Here is a 19778-nt window from a genome sequence, read left to right as displayed (position 1 = left end):
GACAAATAAACAGAGAGACATACTATAGTCACAAATTGGAAGACAGCATAGTAAAAATGTCAGTTTGCCTCAAAGTAATCTGTATGTATAAGACAATTCTTATCAAAATTCAAGGAAGTTTTTAGTAGGCATTGGCTAGACTATTCTAAAATTTATATGAAAAGCACAAACCCTAAAATATCTAAGATAATCTAAAAAGAAGAATAAAGTGAGAGGAATCAGTCTACCTGATATTAAGGTTTATAATACAGTAACAGTAATCAAGACTGTGTGCTATTTGCCAAGGCATGGACAAAGATCAATGGAACAGAATAGAAAACACTGAAATAGTCCCATATAAGTATTTCCAACTGATTGTTTTCCAATCAATTTGTAACAAAAGTGCAAAAGTAATTCAGTGAAGGAAGGATAGCCTTGCCGTAAGTTGTGCTGGAGCAGCGAGCACCCATAGGCAAAAAGAAAAAGAGAACATCAACCTTAACCTCACATCTTATACAAAAATTAATCCAAAATTGATAATAGACTTAAATGTAAAATATAAAACATTTCACAACAATAGAAGAAAGTCTTCAGGATCTAGGACTAGACAAATAATTCTTAGATGATATCAAAAGCATAATTCATTAAAGGAAAAGTTGATAAATTAGACCTCATTAAAATTAAAAACTTCTGTTCTGCAAAATGCACTGTTAAGAGGATAAAAAATGTACAGACTGAAAGAAAATATTTGCAAGCCACATAACTGACAAAGGACTAGTATCTAGAATATAAAGAATTTTCAATACTCAGTAGTAAAAGCAAAATAATTCAACTAGAAAATTGATATGAGCAAACATGTTACTGAAGAGGATGTACAGATAGCAAAAATGCATGTAAAAAGATTTCAACTTCATAAACCATTAGGGAAATGTGAATTAAGCAACAATTAGCTATCACTATGTTCCAATCAGAATGGTGAAAATGTTTAAAAAATAGTAAAACCAGCAAATATTGGCCAGGATGTAAAGGAATCGAATCACTCATGCATTGCTAGTAAAAAAATGTAAAGAGGTACAGCCACACTGGGAAACCTTTTCACAGTATTCTAAAAACAAAGCATGGAATTACCATACATCCCAGCAGTTCTACTCATCAGCATTTATCCTGGAGAAATAAAAATTTATGTTTACACTAAAACCTATACATGAATGTTCATAATAGCATTTTTCATAGTAGCCAAAAATTGGAACCATCTCAGATGTCCTACCATGGGTGAATGGTTAAACAAACTATGGTGCATCTATATCTACCATGAAGTAGAACTCAGCAATAAAAAGGAATGAGCTATTCACACACAAAATAACTTGGATGCATCTCCAGGGAATTGTGCTGAATGAAATTTTTAAAAGCCCCAATTCCAAAAGGTTATATACTGTATGATTCAATTTCTGCAATATTTATTAAATGATAAAATTACAGAAGTGGGAAAATGATTAGTGGTTTTCAGGGGGTATATACTGTAAGGGTGAGAGGGCTGGAAGAGTGCAGTTTTATAAGGGCAGCATAAGGGACCCTTATGGTGATGGGACTATTCTGTATCTTGACTCTGTTGGTAGTCACATGAATCTACACATGTGATAAAATTGCATAGAATTAAACATATATACATACTCAAATGAATGCATGTAAAACTGGTAAAATTTGAATAAGGTAAATGGATCGTAATCAATGTCAATTTTCCAGTTGTGATATTATACTATAGTTATGCAAGATGATATTAGCATTGGGAGAAACTGGGTGATGGATATACAGAATCTTTCTGTATTATTTCTTGTAATTGCATATTTATCTTGATCTCAAAATAAAAAGTTAAATAAATAAGAGAGATCAAAAAGTGGCTTTCCAGTGGAGAACTGAGATAATCTGAGCATCTTATGCTCCAAATAGAGAAAGTATGCAGTAAAAATTAAAAAATTATACATCTGTAAATTATATTGAAATTTACACACCATTTTGGGGAAAAGTCAAAGAAGCAAAAACAGCAGCATACACTATTAGTTTTAACGTTAGGCTTTGAGACTATCTCTGGCCTTTTCTCTGGCCAAAGGGAAAGAAATTCTCAGATCTACTCTGAAGCCTTTCTTAGACTGAGAAGCCTCTGATAGCATTTCAAAGCAGCTTAGTGCCAAACATTCTTTGAGCATCCAGTAAGAGTCTGTTTGCAGCTTAATAGAAAGATTTTTTTAAGTTGCCTTTTGACTATACACAATGAGTTCTCTTTTTATCTGGTTCCTGATTACTCTCTGACCTTTATCATACAAAGAAACATCTTTCAGCCTGTTTCAATCTGTACTAAAATTCAGACAAGAGGAAGCATCCTCAAAGTTGGATTATCTGACTCCGAAGCCAGTGTGATCCTCCTACTGCCTTCAGCAGCTTTTCATAGTGTTCAGCCAGAACTGACATTTGTACATTCTACACTGCCAGCCCATAATGACCTCTCTCATCTCCAAACTTCTATAACAATTATTACCTATACGATACAATAAAAAACACTCATTTTAAGTATAAGTTTAATGCCATGTTGACAAATGAATTCAGCCCTATATGACCATTGTTATAAGTAACAGAACATTTCCATCACCCTAAAAAGTTCCCTTGGCCTCTTGCTCTGGTCCCCAGTCCCAGGCAACCATTATTTTGCTTTTTATCACTATAGTTTTGTCTGTTCTAGAATTTTACTTAAGTGAAAGCAAAAAATGAATATTATTTTGTCATCTGGCTTCCTTAAATTCCTCAGCATAATTTTTTATATTTATCCATGCAGTTCTTCTTATCAGTTTATTTTTATTGGTGAGTAGTAGTCTTTTGTTATCTAAGTTATATAAGTGGTATTATATTTTGTTTATTCATTTACCTGTTCTTGGACATTGAGTCACTACAAGTTTTGGACTATTACAAATAAAGCTAATATGAATATTCATGTATGAGTCTTTGTATGCCATCATATGCTTTCATTTCTCCTGGGTAAATAACTAGAAGTGGAATGACTGGATCTAATAGCAAGTGTATATTTGTTTAACTTTATAAATACTAGAGTATTTTACATTCCCATCAACAACACATAAGAGTTCCAGTTGCATTCTTGCTAATACTTGCTTATTCTTTTTATTGTAGCCATTCTGGTGTGTATATAGTTGTCTATCATATGGTTCTAAATTACATTTTCTTGATGACTAATAATGTTGCACATCTTTGTATGTGTTTACCAGCTTTCATATGTCTTTTTATTTTTTGAGAGTTCTCACTATATTGCACAGGCTGATCTGAAACTCCAGGGCTCAACCAACCCTCCTGCCTCAGTCTCCAGAGTAACTGGGATTACAGGTATATACCACCATGCCTAGCTCATATATTTTCTTTTGTGAAGTATATGCTAAAATCTTCTGCTTATTTTTAATTGGGTTGTTTCTCTTCTTATGACTCAGTTTATGTACTATGGATAAAATTCTTTGTCAGGTACACAGATTATTAAAAATTGCCTCCCAATTCAAGGCTTAATTTTTGTTTTACTTATGAATGTCTCTGAAGATCAGTGTTTTCATTTTAGTAAGATCCAATTTATTATTTTTTAAGTTTTGCTATTAGCTATTTTTGTCTTCTGTGAAAATTTTGCCTACCCCAACGTCATGAAGATTATCTCCTATGCTTTTGTCTAGATGTGTTATAGTTACATCTTTTATATTTAGTGCTAGGATGCATTCTAGTTTTCTTTTGATTCAAAAATAATAATAAAAACCAGAGCTCAACACCCTTTGTCTCCATTAATATAAAACTTATTTTAAGTGAACCTATTAAAGGATCTATGTTTTATTTTAAAAACCAAAGAATTACCAACCATGTAATAAATAAAAACATTATGATATATCAGTGAGGGTTTCAAATATGTAAACTGCTTAGATTTTTAGAAAACTGCCTAGATTTCTCATCTGCCAAGGCAAAGGCATTAACTATAAGAATTCGTACCTTAATTGTGCACTTTTCAAGAATTCCACCTCTGGTTCTGTCTTTGCTCTTGAAATTCTTACAGCTCAATACATTTTGCATAGAAAACATGACAACAGGAGGGCTCAATAGCAATTCTCCCATTTTCCTGTAGTCAAGAGTTAGAAAAACCACTACACAATCAGTAAATTCTAAACCTGCTCTTTTTGTTCTCCTTTCTCTTCTCTGATGTTCTATTTCCAATGATTTATCCTCTGAAATGGGTTAGTCTCAGAAAATGTAGGAGGGAATTTCACAATGAGTAAGGAAAAGCATTTTTAATATTGATTCTTTTTTTATTATTATTATATTTTAAGTTCTAGGGTACATGTGCACAACGTGCAGGTTTGTTACGTATGTATACACGTGCCATGTTGGTGTGCTGCACCCATTAACTCGTCATTTACATTAGGTATATCTCCTAATGCTATCCCTCCCCTCTCTCCACACTCCAAGACAGGCCCCAGTGTGTGATATTCCCCTTCCTGTGTCCAAGAGTTCTCATTGTTCAGTTCCCACCTATGAGTGAGAATATGTGGTGTTTGGTTTTCTATTCCTGAGGTTTTCTATTCTTGCAACAGTTTACTGAGAATGATGGTTTCCAGCTGCATCCATGTCCCTGCAGAGGACATGAACTCATCTTTTTTTATGGCTTCATAGTATTCCATGGTGTATATGTGCCACATTTTCTTAATCCAGTCGGCCATTGATGGACATTTGGGTTGGTTCCAAATCTTTGCTATTGTGAATAGTGCCGCAATAAACATACATGTGCATGTGTCTTCATAGCAGCATGATTTAAAATCCTTTGGGTATATATCCAGTAATGGGATGGCTGGGTCATATGGTATTTCTAGTTCTAGATCCTTGAGGCATCGCCTCACTGTCTTCCACAATGGTTGAAATAGTTTACAGTCCCACCAACAGTGTTAAGAGTGTTCCTATTTCTCCACATCCTCTCCAGCACCTGTTGTTTCCTGACTTTTTAATGATCGCCATTCTAACTGATGTGAGATGGTATCTCATTGTGGTTTTGATTTGCATTTCTCTGATGGACAGTGATGATGAGCATTTTTTCATGGGTCTGTTGGCTGTATGCATGTCTTCTTTTGAAAAATGTCTGTTTATATCCTTTGCCCACTTATTGATGGGGTTGTTTGTTTTTTTCTTGTAAATTTGTTTGAGTTCTTTGTAGGTTCTGGATATTAGCCCTTTGTCAGATGAGTAGATTGCAAAAATTTTCTCCCATTCAGTAGGTTGCCTGTTCACTCTGATGGTAGTTTCTTTTGCTGTGCAGAAGCTCTTTAGTTTAATTAGATCCCATTTGTCAATTTTGGCTTCTGTTGCCATTGCTTTTGGTGTTTTAGACATGAAGTCCTTGCCCACGCCTATGTCCTGAATGGTACTACCTAGGTTTTCTTCTAGGGTTTTTATAGTTTTAGGTCTAACATTTAAGTTTCCAATCCATCTTAAATTAATTTTCATATAAGGAGTAAGGAAAGGATCCAGTTTCAGCTTTCTACTTATGGCTAGCCAATTTTCCAGCACCATTTATTAAATAGGGAATCCTTTCCCCATTTTTTGTTTTTGTCAGGTTTGTCAAAGATTAGATGGCTGAAGATGTGTGGTATTATTTCTGAGGACTCTGTTCTGTTCCATTGGTCTGTATCTCTGTTGGTACCAGTACCATGCTGTTTTGGTTACTGTAGTGTAGTTTGAAGTGTAGTTTGTAGTTTGAAGTGTAGTTTGTAGTGTAGTTTGAAGTCAGCATGATGCCTCCAGCTTTGTTCTTTTGGCTTAGGATTGTCTTGGCAACGCAGGGTCTTTTTTGGTTCCATGTGAACTTTAAAGCAGTTTTGTCTAATTCTGTGAAGAAACTCATTGGTAGCTTGATGGGGATGGCATTGAATCTATAAATTACCTTGGGCAGTATGGCCATTTTCACAATATTGATTCTTCCTATCCATGAGCATGGTATGTTCCTCCATTTGTTTGTGTCCTCTTTTATTTCACTGAGCAGTGCTTTGTAGTTCTCCTTGAAGAGGTCCTTTACTTCCCTTGTAAGTTAGATTCCTAGGTATTTTATTCTCTTTGAAGCAATTGTGAATGGGAGTTCATTCATCATTTGGCTCTCTGTTTGTCTGTTATTGGTGTATAAGAATGCTTGTGATTTTTGCACATTGATTTTGTATCCTGAGACTTGGCTGAAGTTGCTTATCAGCTTAAGTAGATTTTGGGCTGAGATGACGGGGTTTTCTAAATATACAACCATGTCATCTGCAAGCAGGGACAATTTGACTTCTTCTTTTCCTAACTGAATACCCTTTATTTCTTTCTCTTGCCTGATTGCCCTAGCCAGAACTTCCAACACTATGTTGAATTGGAGTGGTGAGAGAGGGTATCCCTGTCTTGTGCCAGTTTTCAAAGGGAATGCTTCCAGTTTTTGCCCATTCAGTATGCTATTGGCTGTGGGTTTGTCATACATAGCTCTTATTATTTTGAGATAAGTTCCATCAATAAGGAATTTATTGAGAGTTTTTAGTATGAAGGGCTGTTGAATTTTGTCAAAGGCCTTTTCTGCATTTGTTGAGATAATCATGTGGTTTTTGTCTTTGGTTCTGTTTATATGCTGGATTACGTTTATTGATTTCCGTATGTTGAACCAGTCTTGCATCCCAGGGATGAAGCCCACTTCATCATGGTGCATAAGCTTTTTGATGTGCTGCTGGATTCGGTTTGCCAGTATTTTATTGAGGATTTTTGCATCGATGTTCATCAGGGATATTGGTCTAAAATTCTCTTTTTTTATTGTGTCTCTGCCAGGCTTTGGTATCAGGATGATGTTGGCCTCATAAAATGAGTTAGGGAGGATTCCCTCTTTTTCTATTGATTGGAATAGTTTCAGAAGGAATGGTACCAGCTCCTCCTTATACCTCTGGTAGAATTCGGCTGTGAATCCGTCTGGTCCTGGACATTTTTTGGTTGGTAGGCTATTAATTATTGCCTCAATTTCAGAGCCTACTATTGATCTACTCAGGGATTCAACTTCTTCCTGGTTTAGTCTTGGAAGAGTGTAAGTGTCCAGGAATTTATCCATTTCTTCTAGGTTTTCTAGTTTATTTGCATAGCAGTGTTTATAGTATTCTCTGATGGTAGTTTGTATTTCTGTGGGGTCAGTGGTGATATCCCCTTTATCATTTTTTATTGTGTCTATTTGATTCTTCTCTCTTTTCTTCTTTATTAGTCTTGCTAGCGGTCTATCAATTTTGTTGATCTTTTCAAAAACCCAGCTCCTGGATTCATTGATTTTTTGAAGGGTTTTTTGTGTCTCTATCTCCTTCAGTTCTGCTCTGACCTTAGTTATTTCTTGCCTTCTGCTAGCTTTTGAATGTGTTTGCTCTTGCTTCTCTAGTTCTTTTAATTGTGATGTTAGGGTGTCAATTTTAGATCTTTCCTGCTTTCTCTTGTGGGCATTTAGTGCTGTAAATTTCCCTCTACACACTGCTTTAAATGTGTCCCAGAGATTCTGCTATGTTGTATCTTTGTTCTCATTGGTTTCAAAGAACATCTTTATTTCTGCCTTCATTTTGTTATGTACCCAGTAGTCATTCAGGAGCAGGTTGTTCAGTTTCCACGTAGTTGAGTGGTTTTGAGTGAGTTTCTTAATCCTGAGTTCTAATTTGATTGCACTGTGGTCTGAGAGACAGTTTATTATAATTTCTGTTCTTTTACATTTGCTGAGAAGTGCTTTACTTCCAACTATGTGGTCAGTTTTGGAATAAGTGTGATGGGGTGCTGAGAAGAATGTATATTCTGTTAATTTGGGGTGGAGAGTTCTGTAGATGTCTATTAGGTTTGCTGGTTGCAGAGTTGAGCTCAATTCCTGGATATCCTTGTTAACTTTCTGTCTCGTTGATCTGTCTAATGTTGACAGTGGGTGTTAAAGTCTCCCATTATTATTGAATGGGAGTCTAAGTCTCTTTGTAAGTCTCTAAGGACTTGCTTTATGAATCTGGGTGCTCCTGCATTGGGTACCTATATATTTAGGATAGTTAGCGCTTCTTGTTGAATTGATCCCTTTACCATTGCCATTATGTAATGGCCTTCTTTGTCTCTTTTGATCTTTGTTGGTTTAAAGTCTGTTTTATCAGAGACTAGGATTGCAATGCCTGCCTTTTTGTTTGTTTGTTTTCCATTTGCTTGGTAGATCTTCCTCCATCCCTTTATTTTGAGCCTATGTGTGTCTCTGCATGTGAGATAGGTCTCCTGAATACAGCAAACTGATGAGTCTTGACTCTTTATCCAATTTGCCAGTCTGTGTCTTTTAATTGGACCATTTAATCCATTTACGTTAAAGTTAGTACTGTTATGTGTGAACTTGATTCTGTCATTATGATATTAGCTGCTTATTTTGCTTGTTAGCTGATGCAGTTTCTTCCTAGCATTGATGGTCTTTACATTTTGGCATGTTTTTGCAATGGCTGGTACCAGTTGTTCCTTTCCATGTTTAGTGCTTCCTTCAGGATCTCTTGTAGGGCAGGCCTGGTGGTGACAAAATCTCTAAGCATTTGTTTGTCTGTGAAGGATTTTATTTCTCCTTCACTGATGAAACTTAGTTTGGCTGGATATGAAATTCTGGGTTGAAAATTCTTTTCTTTAAGAATGTTGAATATTGGCCCCCACTCTCTTCTGGATTGTAGAGTTTCTGCCGAGAGATCCGCTGTTAGTCTGATGGGCTTCCCTTTGTGCGTAACCCGACTTTTCTCCCTGGCTACCTTAACATTTTTTCCTTCATTTCAACTTTGCCGAATCTGACAATTATGTGTCTTGGAGTTGCTCTCTTCGGGGATTATCTTTGTGGCATTCTCTGTATTTCCTGAATTTGAATGCTGGCCTGCCTTGCTAGGTTGGGGAAGTTCTCCTGGATAATATCCTGCAGAGTGTTTTCCAACTTGGTTCCATTCTCCCCATCACTTTCAGGTACACCTATCAGACGTAGATTTGGTCTTTTCACATAATCTCATATTTCTTGGAGGCTTTGTTCATTTCTTTTTCCTCTTTTGTCTCTAAACTTCTTGTTTCATTTCATTCATTTGATCTTCAATCACTGATACTCTTTCTTCCAGTTGATTGAGTTGGTTACTGAAGCTTGTGCATTTGTCACGTAGTTCTTGTGTCATGGTTTTCATCTCTATCAGTTCGTTTATGGACTTCTCTGCATTGGTTATTCTAGCTATCCATTCTTCCATTCTTTTTTCAAGGTTTTTAGTTTCTTTGCGCTGGGTATGTAGTTCCTCCTTTAGCTCTGAGAAGTTTGATCGACTGAAGCTTTCTTCTCTGAACTCTTCAAAGTCATTCTCTGTCCAGCTTTGTTCCATTGCTGGCGATGAGTTGCATTCCTTTGGTGGGGGAGATGCCCTCTGATTTTTTGAATGTCCAGCTTTTCTGCACTGCTTTTTCCCATCTTTGTAGTTTTATCTGCCTTTGGTCTTTGATGATGGTGATGTACTCATGGGTTTTGGTGTGGGTGTCCTTTCTGTTTGTTAGTTTTCCTTCTGACAGTCAGGACCCTCAGCTACAGGTCTGTTGGAGTTTGCACGAGGTCCACTCCAGACCGTGTTTGCCTGGGTATCAGCAGTGGAGGCTGCAGAAGATAGAATATTGCTGAACAGCAAGTGTTGCTGTCTGATTCTTGCTCTGGAAGCTTCATCTCAGAGGTGTACCCAGCCATGCGAGGTGTGAGGTGTCAGTCTGCACCTAGTGGGGGATGTCTCCCAGTTAGGTTACTCAGGGGTCAGGGACCCACTTGAGCAGGCAATGTGTCCATTCTCAGATCTCAACCTCCATGCTGGGAGAACCACTGCTCTCTTCAAAGCTGTTAGACAGGGACATTTACATCTGCAGAGGTTTCTGCTGCTTTTTGTTTAGCTATGCCCTGTCCCCACAGGTGGAGTCTACAGAGGCAGGTAGGCCTCCTTGAGCTGTGATGGGCTCCACCCAGGTTGAGATTCCCAGCAGCTTTGTTTACCTACTTAAGCCTCAGCAATGGCGGGCGCCCCTCCCCCAGCCTCACTGCCGCCTTGCAGTTAGATCTCAGACTGCTGTGCTAGCAATGAGGGAGACTCTGTGGGCGTGGGACCCTCTGGGCCAGGCATGGGATATAATCTCTTGGTGTGCCATTTGCTAAGACCCTTGGTAAAGCTCAGTATTAGGGTGGGAGTTACCCGATTTTCCAGGTGTTGTGTGTCTCAGTTTCCCTTGGCTAGGAAAACGAATTCCCTTCCCCCTTGCGCTTCCCAGGTGAGGTGATGCCTTGCCCTGCTTCAGCTCTTGCTGGTTGGGCTGCACCCACTGACCAGCACCAACTGTCTGACACGCCCCAGTGAGATGAACCTGGTACCTCAGTTCAAAATGCAGAAATTACACATCTTCTGTGTCGCTCACGCTGGGAGCTGGAGGCTGGAGCTCTTCCTATTCGGCCATCGTGGGGACGCCCGCCTCCTGATTTTTCGATTCTTTTTTAAATGTATGTGAAAACACATATGAATAAGCACTTCACTTTTTTTTTTTTTTTGAGACGGAGTCTTGCTTTGTTGCCCAGGCTGGAGTGCAGTGGCACAATCTCGGCTCACTGAAACCTCTGCCTCCTGAGTTGAAGCGATTCTCCTGCCTCAGCCCCCCAAGTAGCTGGGATTACAGGTGTGTGCCACCACACACAGCTAATTTTTGTAGTTTTAGTAGAGATGGAGTTTCACCATGTTGGCCAGGATGGTCTCGATCTCTTGACCTCGTGATCTGCTCACCTCGGCCTCCCAAAGTGCTGGGATTACAGGCATGAGCCACCGCATCCAGCCTAAGCACTTCACTATTAAATTTAAATATTCTATTCCATTAGCTATGTATGTGCATACATATATACACACATACACACACATGCATACATACACAGAGAGACAGATGATTGATTGATAGATCAATGATAGACATGACAGATTGATAGATGATAAAAGGATAGATGATAGATAATAGATATAGATAGATAGACACATACATACATAGATACATATATGAATGGATACATTGATAGATAAACTAGTGGTCTATACCTGATGCAAATGAAATTCCAAAATACCATTCTGGTGTCAGTAATTCTGAGAAAGAGGGTCTTGAAATTGCTCTGACTCAATCTCCACACAAAATAACCCTAATCTACACATTATGGCCCAATATTGTGATAATCATATTATATTTTAAATGTTTTTGCACTTGAAGATATTTGAGTACAATCCCAAAATATACTTTGAGTGTCTGTAATGAAAAACACTATGCAATGTTCTACAGTGATTTTGAACTCCAGCTGCACATTAAAATAACCTAGGGAATTTTTATAAAATAACAATGGCCAGGCCTATCCCAATTAATTGAATCAAAGTTTCTGAGTCTGAGGCTCAGAGTACACATCATGTTCAGACAGATGGAGAGCCATTGTTCTAGATCAGAAGTTCTCAAAATATGGTCCATGGAACAGTGGAGGTCCCTGAGACCCTTTCAGCGGATCTATGATGTCAAAGGTCAAAACTTTCCCCAAAATTCCTATATACAGTCAGCCCTCCATATCCACGAGTTCCACATCCATAGATTCAACCATGCAGAAGGTTGAAAATTTTTTTTTAATTCATAGTTACATCTGTACTGGGCATGTACAGATTTTTTTCTTATTTCTTAAACAATGCAGTATAACAACTATTTACATAACACATTGTATTAGGTATTGTAAGTAATCTAGATATGCTTTAATATATATGAGAGGATATACACAGGATACATGCAAATACTGTACCATTTTATATAAGGGACTTGAGAACCCATGGATTTTGGTGTCCATGAGGTCCTGGAATAAATCCCTGATGCATACTGAAGAATAACTGTAATTGCTAAATTGAGCTTTAGCATGCAATATATACATTTTTGTAAAGTTGAATTGAATTAATCATGATTTTGATCTCACCCAAATTAATAGAGTTTTTCTTACCCAGGACATTTTATATCAGAGAGTAAGAGAACTGACAGAAGAAAATACAAATGTTCCTGCACCTTTAAGTTTACTCAGAGGTTTGAAATAAGAAAAACAAATCATTATTTGCAAGTTCACTCTTCTGTGCTTATAGGAACAATTTGTTGGAAAAGTTTCAACAGCACCACCTTAATATAAAGAAGAAAATAACTTTTCCAACACTTAATAACAAAGTATTAGAGCTAACCAAAGCAAGAGGAATAGAAGGTGAGGTGATTATTCCTTTGGCCTTTCAGGGAGTGTCCTCAGTTTGTGTCCTTGCTGGAAGCAATATCGAGCTATTTATGTTAAAGAGTCAGTTGCTTGTGGTGAAAGTGAGCAGGCCCGAGGAAGACCTCTCTATACTGCTGATCAAGAAAGATGAAGACAAAAATAGAAAAGTGGAAATGATCCAAAAAGAAAACCAGAAAGTATGTCTTTTTAGGAGCCAGAGGGGAATCAAAAATCATATCCAAATAATACTGAACAGATAAATATGGCCTAGAGGAGAAAGAAAAGTAATTCAGTATTACTGAAACTCAAAATAAGTGCGTGTCACTTCTCACAGAGTAATGCATCAGAAGTCAGAGATGGAAAATTAAAATGTCTACAAGAATTCAGGCTTTCTCTAGTTGGTTGGCACATTCTAAGAGTTACTATATGCAATTTTGCTGAGGGTGTAGGGAAATTTTTTCCATTGTTATCTGAACATAATATGGCATAGTTTTTTTGAGGACAAAAAAAGGTGAAAATGTGTAGTCATTGATCAAGAAATCCCATTTATAGGAATTCCTCCTTGAGAAATAATTAAACATGAGCACAAAGATATATTCACAAGAATGTTTGTCACAACATTGTTTGTGACTAAGAAAGAGGCTGACCATTGTAAACCTCCTACATGGCCATAATAGGGATGGTTAAATACAGTATAGTACTTTGTACATTGTTGTAGTTAGAATAACAAGATAGATCAACAGAATATATACTATACTCCCAGTTGTATAAAAATGCCTTGACTAAATATATGTGTATGAACTTAAGTATACTGAAAAATTTTTAAATAATTTCCTGGATAGAGGAATATTATGCGGGAAAAATGTATTGAATATATACATATGTGTATATATATGTTCATACATACATATATGCACATATATACTCCTTAATTGTCTTTACATACTCATAGTTTGATATTTTATAAATTTGAAAATTAAATTGTGTATTTCCATGTAGAGAGAAGACAAGAAACTTCTAGAAGGACTATGAAACCTTGAAGAGGAAACTGAAGGATTTATAGCCTTGTAGGACTGTGAGATGGTAGAGTGCTTTTATTGTTTTTCCCTCTGAAGGTTGAGATTTTGGAGGAAAAGTAGTATGTGGGAAGTGAGCAGCTGGAGACACGGGTAGGTAGAGAGCCTCCATCTCTCCAGCTATTCACTCATATCTATATCTATATCTATATCTATATCTATATCTGTATGTATATCTATATCTATATATCTATCTACCTATCCACCTATGTAGAGAGATGGAGAGCTAGACCTCTCCCTCTACATACACATATATATATACACACACACACACACACATACATACATACAAACAAACAGATATATAATCAAAGAATGTGACTGGATTTCTAAACCATGGGTATGGTGAGTCAGGAATGTATTTATGTCACACAAGTGGTGAGATATGGACTACATGTTATTTGACTTCTTCAAGAGAAATTTATATTGAATAGGATGAGCTGGAGAAAAAAAAATGCCCAGATAAAATTTGACAATTTTTACTCTAGGGCATCAGTTTTTCCTGCACCCCATAGAAGATGTTGTAAAATTATTCACATGCCTTTCACATTCCTGAATTAACATCTAAAAATTCTAATATAAGTATAAATGGTTACAAAGGATGTACATTTCTTGTGTATTTTAAATAATGACATTTAAAAATAGAATCATGTCTACACATTTAATGTGAGTGAAATCTACCTAAATACCATAATAATTTGAGTTCTTCATTTGCAGTCAGGATTTTATATCATTCCTTTTTCTCTCTAAACTTACATTTTCATTTCCCCATCCCCAAAGAATTTGATTTTAATGTAATATATTGTTATGTTTAAAGTATTTTATTGATCAACCTATCATATTATCTTCAATAAAATATGTATATAAACTTAATTTTTAATTTTTAAAAATTTTATGGGAACATTATGGCAGTGCTTCTTCTGGATTGAATTATAGCTAAAATTACTAATCAAATCATAAATATATCTAAAATTAGTATAATTAGCAAACACAAAAGTAAAATTTTACTGGGAATTTGTCTCTTATTGAAATGATGGTGCTCTTTTTGTTTAATTAGTTAATGTAGCCATGGATGATTATTATTTTTATCTACAATGAGGGGCCAGTGGAAATTAATAGCCAAAAGAATGGTTAGGCCATTATTAGGAGCTGAACGTACAAACAGTGTTGTTAAATGCATAACTTACAATACCCAACTCTAACATAATATCCTTTGGAAAAGCTCATTTGCTCCTATGTGTGCCTCAAGTTGAAGGCTGCCGTTATGAAATATGTCAGGGTAACATAAAGTGATGGTGAAGATCCAATAGGCAAAATGAGAAAGTCACTAGGTAGGGGGTCAGTAACATCATAGTCTCCAAAATCTATACACCAATGTGCAAACAATGGATAATAACATATATCCAATAGCATAGGGTGATATATAGAGCCTCATACTGAATACCAGGCTTAGTAAATGATGTGAGATGATGGAAAACTATGATGTAGTCTAAACGAACAGAGATATTTGAGGGAAGGCGCAGGAGGACTATATGTTATACATATCCTACACACCTGGTCTGTGGGCAAGTGTTAAAAATACAGAAGCCTGGGCTGTATGACCTAATTAATCAGGTTCTCAGAGGATAAGTCTAAGAATATGTTTTACAATAATTCCAGGCTTCAGGTCTGTCATATTTGAGAACAACTTAGTACATGGAAAAGAGAACTCAATAATTTCAAAGGAAAAATTAGCCATGAAGCCTTTAAAAGTGAAGATAAATCAAGATGGTTGAAAAGGTTTTAAAACAGTCTCATGATGCAAATATAAAATATTCCAATGAACCAGAAAAGGCGGAGTTCTCAAAAGCAGTGCTGTTACATAGAAATGTAATGTGAGCCACATATGTAACTCTAAATTTACTTGTAGTCACATTTCAAAAAGTTAGAGGAAACAAATGAAATTTATTCTAATGGCATAATTATTAAACCAATGTTTTTAAAATATTGTTATTTCAACACGTAATAAAAATAAAAATTATTTTAAAATATTTTGCCTTCTTTTTTAAAATGAACTCTTCAACATCTGGTATATATTTTGCACTTTGCAGTACTTTTCAATTCAGAATAGCCACATTTTAAGTATTCAAGAACCGCCTGCAACTGGACAGCACAGATTTAAAGAAAATAGATGACAATAGAAGGGACTCTCTGAAGTTCAGATGTAAAAACAAGAAACGTGTATAAAATGTAGAAAAAAGAATACTGTACTTTAAGATACTTTTGGCAGCAAGTAAAAGCTTCAAACCCCAAACCTCAAAAAAGCTTAAAGGGGAAAGCCAGTAGCATTCATCACAGGAAGTCCTGAAGTAGGGCAGACTCACTCATGTCATCAAAGACCAGGTTCTTTTCATGTTTTTATTCTGCCATCTGGGTGTTGCCTTTATCCCAAGGCCGGTAACACAATGGCAGCAGTAGTCCCAGACGTCACATCTTGATATAACAGCATTCAGAAGTAGAAGAAAGAGAGCATCTCTTTTTGTGTGTCTCTCCCAGTAGTGATAAAACTTTGCAAAGACTGCTCCCAATAGGATTTCTTTCATATCTCATTAACTGGAGTTGAGTTAAATGCCATTTCTTAGCCAATCACCATCAAGAAGTGGACATGGCGAGTTATAATTTTGGTTAGGTAAGATGAAGTAGCCATTCTCCGACCTGTCTTTCCCATTGAATGCAGCAGTAAAACCAGGACAAAACACATAGGACAAAATGCAAATATCTACTTGAGGACTCTTAAAAGTGAATAGTACCAGGCAGATTGGGAAAGGAAATGGGATTCAAATCACCTCTGAGCAGCAGTGAGTTATCATTTTTTGTCCTCCAGTTTTTCACTGCCTGATCTCAAGGCAACCCAAAAGCCAGATGTGAACACTGATGTGGGTGGAGAGATCTCAAGAAGCAGCCCACTACTTCCCGCTCAAGAAGCAGGAGAGTCTACTGGCAGCAACAGTCATGGCAGCAGGAGCCTACAGCACCCAAAACAGAAGACTTGTACAAAATATAGAAAAAAGAATACTGTACGCTAAGATATTTCTGGCATAAATTTCTTCTCTGAGCAGAGGAGCTGTGGCCCCAAGAGGGTAGCAAGAATCCCCACTAATTTTTTCTCTCTCTAGCCTCTTGAGGCTTGACTGTGGAGTTGGAAATGTGGCAGAGCAGGGTAAATAAAGCCCCAGCTTTCCAACCACAAAAAGGGAATGCAGGGAACTATCAATTGCTGGGGAGACAGTGGAGAAGAAGGAGCTCAAAAAGCAACTTTGATAACCAAATTCAAAGAAATTCTTCACGACCCAAGATTATGCAAAGTTGTCTTAGATATGACACCATACAGATAATCTATTTAGAAATTGATAAACATTATCTTTTTTAAAAAATTGTTCTATGAAAGACATTGAAATATAATGATGAAATAATGTATAGATTGGTAAAAGTCTATTTAAAATATATATCTGACAAAGAATTTGTATCCAGAACATATAAAGAACTGTTATAACTCAATAATGAAATAACTCAATTAAAAATGGGCAAAAGACTTGAACTTCATCACAATGGACATATGTAAATCAAATAAGTGCATCAAATATGTTCAACATCGTTAGCCACTGGGGTAATGGAAATTAAAACCATGACAAGAGACCGGTACATACCTACGATAATGACTATGTTAAAAAAAAAAAAAAACTAATGTAAAGACTGATGATGATACCATAAGCAGGTGAACATGCAGAGCAGCAGGTACTCTTGTAAATTGCTGATGGCAACAAAAACTGACTCAGCCACTCTGGAAGACTGTTTGGCAGCTTCTTATGAAGTTAAATATACACTTACTATATGGCCATTAATCCTACTCCTGAGTGTTTGCCCTAGGAAAATGTTCATACAAAAACTCACACACAAACGTTTACTACAGCTCTATTCCTGATTGCCCAAATTAGATACAACTGAAATGTCTTTCAATATGTAAATGAATAAATAACAAATGGATAAACAAACTGTGGTACATATTTATAATAAAATACTACTCTGCAATAATAAAGTATTAATGCACACAACAACTTGGATATATTTCAAAGGCATTATGTGTAGTGAAAGAAGCCAATCTCAAAAGGTTATACACTGTAGATTCCATTTACATGACCCCTGCAAAAAGATAAAATGATAGCGATAAAAACTAGATCAGTAGTCCCCAGGAGTTAGGGATAAAGGGGAGTATGTGACTACAAAGGGATAGCACAATGATGTGTTTTGAGGTGACAGAACTGTTCTGTATCTTGATTGTAGTGGTGGTGACATTAATCTACACTTATTAAAATGTGTGGTATTGCACACCAAAAAAGTCCTTGTATGTTAATTGTTTTAAGTGGAATTAATTAGACACATGGGTGCATGTATTGGGAGTGGGGTGCAGGGTTGGATTAGGGATAATTAAAACAAACAGGAGTCCTTTGGGAAGAAGGAAGAGAGGAATGAATAATACACCACCACCAGTGATCATTATAGGCACACATAATGGACAAATGAAGGTAAGAGAGTGGCTTGCGGCTGTTAGAAATTGGGACAATGGGTAAATTTCTAGATTGAATCGAGATGTGTGAAAAAATAATGCCCAGATAAACTTGTTTATTTTTTTTAAATTAATTGGAGAAAAAAAGGAAGCAAAAAGTCCTCTGCTAAGGGCAGATGGTATAAGGTTAACAGATGACAAAGAGAGGTTGGAACTATCTGATCTTATTATGCCTCCATGTTATCTGTCAAGATGACCTTACATAAGTAAAAATGGTGAGTTACAAAAACAGAACGTACAATATAATGTCATTTGATTTACATATATATTCAAATATATATATATACACACAAATATATATATATATATAATGTGAGAAGGACATACACAGAAATGTTAGCAGTTTTTATTTTTGGTGAAGGATTTTAATCTTGCTGTGCATATGTATTTCCCAAACATTCTACAATTCACACATATTACTTTAAAAATGAAAAAGGGTGAAAGAAACTTTAAGAAAACAGAAGCTCAAAATGAGGGGGTGTTAAAGAACACATAGATTTTTATTTAAAAGTTAACAATTAAATACACTCCAGAGCACTGCAAGAACTTTTGGAGAACAGAAGACATGCAAAAGTAGTTCCAGTAAAACTACAGGAAAATTCTATGCCTAATTGTTGAAAGAACAGATTTGGAGAACTTAGAAAAGAAGCACCATTAAAATTCTAGCTTAAGCTCACTGAAAATAAGTCATGACAAGGTACATTTTCTTTTATCAAGGTACTACAAGTAATCCATTGCTACAAGTAATAGATGCTGTGTCCTCAGACTTGATCTATTCAAAACTTTTGTCTCTTATGATAGTATCTCAATTTTATTTAGGAGAACTATTTTGACTATTTTGTAGACATCTCATGTCTATTGATATGTCTCAATATATCTAATAGTTCCCCTAAAACCTGCTCCATTGATGATCTCTAACATCATAGGAAATAGCAATTGCATCCTTCCATTGCTCAGGCAAAACATCTTAAAACCGTTCTTGACTCCTCTCTCTCTTTCTCACAGTCCACATTGAAATCCATCAGCAAATGCCATTGGTTTTACCTTTAAAATCTATCAAGGATCTAAGACCTAAAATCATAAGAATCCTAGAAGAAAACCTGGACAATACCATTCAGGACATAGGCATGGGCAAAGACTTCATGTCTAAAACACCAAAAGCTATGGCAACACAAGCCAAAATTGAAAAATGGGATCTAATTAAACTAAACAGCTTCAGCACAGCAAAAGAAACTATCATCAGAGTGAACAGGCAACCTATGGAATGGGACAAAGTTTTTGCAATCTGTCCATCTGACAAAGGGCTGATATCCAGAATCTATAAAGAACTTAAGCAAATTTACAAGGAAAAAAAAAGAACCCCATCAAAAACTGGGCAAAGGATATGAACAGACTCTTCTCAAAAGAAGACATTTATGCAGCCAACAAACACATGAAGAAATGCTCATCATCACTGGTCATTAGAGAAATGCAAATCAAAATCTCAATGAGATACCATCTCTCGCCAGTTAGAATAGCAATCATTAAAAAGGTCAGGAAACAACAGATGCTGGAGAGAATGTGGAGAAATAGGAATGCTTTTATACTGTTAGTGGAAGTGTAAATTAGTTCAACCATTGTGGAAGACAGTGTGGCAATTCCTCAAGGATCTAGAACGAGAAATACCATTTGACCCAGCAATCACATTACTGGGTATATACCCAAAGGATTATAAATCATTCTACTATAAAGACACATGCACACATATATTTATTGTGGCACTATTCACAATAGCAAAGAGTTGGAACCA

At 36.3% G+C, this 19778-nt stretch overlaps 1 long non-coding RNA gene across 1 annotated transcript; it reads left to right on the top strand.

The window, feature by feature from the left end:
• The first annotated feature begins 3325 nt into the window (after window positions 1-3325).
• On the top strand, window positions 3326-15414 carry LOC108581025. Its single transcript, XR_001892774.3, has 2 exons — window positions 3326-3366; window positions 13310-15414. It is a non-coding gene; the product is annotated as an uncharacterized LOC108581025 (long non-coding RNA).
• Window positions 15415-19778: the final 4364 nt, after the last annotated feature.

This window comes from Papio anubis, chromosome 9, assembly GCF_008728515.1.
Source record: "Papio anubis isolate 15944 chromosome 9, Panubis1.0, whole genome shotgun sequence".
NCBI lineage: Eukaryota > Metazoa > Chordata > Mammalia > Primates > Cercopithecidae > Papio > Papio anubis.
This window is presented reverse-complemented; position numbering and strand designations above follow the sequence as displayed.